Raw genomic sequence first — 2,804 nt, 5'->3', positions numbered from 1 at the left:
TACAGAACATGTTTAACCTCTTCTTTTATAGGTAATGAAAAAAGACCAGAGAGGAGGCAAAAATTGCATGAAGTCCAATGTGAATCAAAAAAGGATTTGGGAATAAGATTCAGATATTGTAATTCCATTTCCCAACTCCCATTTCAATTCATTTTTGTACCTTGAGATAAATAGTTTTAAGACTTTTATGTACTTTTCCAGAGAATTTTATGTATATATTTATATATACTACTTATATCAAATAGGATCTACAATTAGGGTCATATTTTATGTATTATTCTGTGACGTGACTTGTTAACTAAACCATACATCTTAAAGCTGTTTTTATTTTTTATTTTTGTTTTTATACTACATCATTAATTTTTGATGTAGTGTTCAATGATACATTAGTTGCATATAACACCCACTGTTCATCACAACACATGCCCTCCTTAATAGCCATCACCCTTTTACCCCTTACACTACCCACCTCCCCTCTGAAACCCTCAGTTTGTTTCTCAGGGTCCATAGTCTCTCATGGTTCATCCCCCTCTATGATTTCTCTCCCTTCAGATTTCCCTCCCTTCCCCTCCGGTCCTCCATGCTATTGCTTATGTTCGACATATGAGTAAAACAATGTAATTGTCTTTCTCTGCTTGACTTAATTCACTCAGCATTAATCCCTCCAGTTCCATCCATGTCAGTGCAAATGGTGGATATTCATCCTTTCTGATGGCTGAATAATATTCCATTGCATATATGTACCACCTCTTCCTTATCCATTCATCCATTGAAGGGCATCTTGGCTCCTTCCACAGTTCGGGTATTGTGGACATTGCTGTTATGAACACTGGGGTGCATGTGGACATTCTTTTCACTACATCTATATCTTTGGGGTAAATGCCTAGTAGTGCAATTGCTGGGTCATAGGGTAGCTCTATATTTAACAACCTGAGGAACCTGCATACTGTTTTCCAGAGTGGCTATATCAGCTTGCATTCCTACCAACAGTGTAAGAGGGTCCCCCTTTCTACACACCCTTACCAATATTTGTTGCTTCTTGTTAATTTTTGCCATTCTAACTGGTGTAAGGTGGTATCTTAATGTGGTTTTGATTTATATTTCCCTGATGGCTAATGATGTTGAACATTTTTTCATGTGTCGGTTAGCCATTTGTATGTCTTCTTGGAAAAGTGTCTGTTCATAACTTCTGCACATTTTTTGACCTGGTTATTTGGTATTTTTTTGCATTTTTAAAAATTTTATTATGTTATGTTAATCACCATACATTACATCATTAGTTTTTTTGTAGTGTTCCATGATTCATTGTTTGCATATAACATCAGTGCTCCAATCAGTATGTGCCCCCTTTAATACCATTACCATGTTAACCCATCCCCCCACCCCCCTCCCCTCTAGAACCCTCATTTTGTTTCTGAGTCCACAGTCACTCATCATTCGACTCCCCCACCAATTTGCCCCCTTCCTTTTTCCCTTCCTACTATCTTCTTATTTTTAACATATAATGTCTTATTTGTTTCAGAGGTACAGGTCTGTGATTAAACAGTCTTACACAATTCACATTGCTCGCCATAGCACATACCCACCCCAATGTCTATCACAAAGCCACCCCATGCCTCCCACCCCCCACCACTCCAGAAACCCTCAGTTTGTTTCCTGAGATTAAGAATTCCTCATATCAGTGAGATCATATAATACATGTCTTTCTCTGATTGACTTATTTCTCTCAGCAAAATACCCTCCAGTTCCATCCACATCATTGCAAAAGGCAAGATTACATTCCTTTTGATGGCTGCATAATATTCCATTGTATATATACCACTTCTTTTTTAAATTTTTTATTGTTACGTTAATCACCATACATTACATCATTAGTTTTTGATGTAGTGTTCTATGATTCATTGTTTGTGCACAACACCCAGTGCTCCATGCAGAACGTGCCCTCTTTAATACCCATCACCAGGCTAACCCATCCTCCCAACCCCCTCCCCTCTAGAACCCTAAATTTTTTTTTCAGTGTCCTTTGTCTCTCATGGTTCGTCTCCCCCTCTGATTTCCCCCCCTTCATTATTCCCCTCTTGCTATCTTCTTTTTTTTCTTTCTTTTTCATAACATATATTGCATTATTTGCCTCAGGGGTACAGATCTTGATTCAACAGTCTTGCACAATTCACAGCGCTCAACATAGTGCATACCCTCCCCAGTGTCTATCACCCAGGCACCCCATCCCTCCCACCACCCACCACTCCAGCAACCCTCAGTTTGTTTCCTGAGATTAAGAATTCCTCATATCAGTGAGGTCATATGATACATGTCTTTCTATGACTGATTTCTTTCACTCAGCATAACACCCTCCAGTTCCAACCACATCATTGCAAATGGCAAGATCTCATTCATTTTGATGGCTGCATAATATTCCATTTTATATATATACCACCTCTTCTTTATCCATTCATCTGTCGATGGACATCTTGGCTCTTTCCACAGTTTGGCTATTGTGGCCATTGCTGCTATAAACATCAGGGTACACGTACCCCTTTGGATCCCTACATTTGTATCTTTGGAGTAAACACCCAGGAGTGCAATTGCTGGATTGTATGGTAGCTCTATTTTCAACTTTTTGGGAAATCTCCATAATGTTTTCCAGAGTGGTTGTGCCAGTTTACATTGCCACCAACAGTGTAGGAGGATTCCCCTTTCTCCACATCCCCAACAAAATCTGTCATTTCGTGACTTGTTAATTTTAGCCATTCTGACTGGGGTGAGATGGTATCTCATTGAGGTTTTGATTTGGATTTCCCTGA

Source organism: Mirounga leonina, unplaced genomic scaffold, assembly GCF_011800145.1.
Source record: "Mirounga leonina isolate KUSES-001 unplaced genomic scaffold, KU_Mleo_1.0 Mir_101283, whole genome shotgun sequence".
In the NCBI taxonomy this organism is placed as follows: Eukaryota; Metazoa; Chordata; class Mammalia; order Carnivora; family Phocidae; genus Mirounga; species Mirounga leonina.
Note: the sequence above shows the minus strand (reverse complement) of the source record.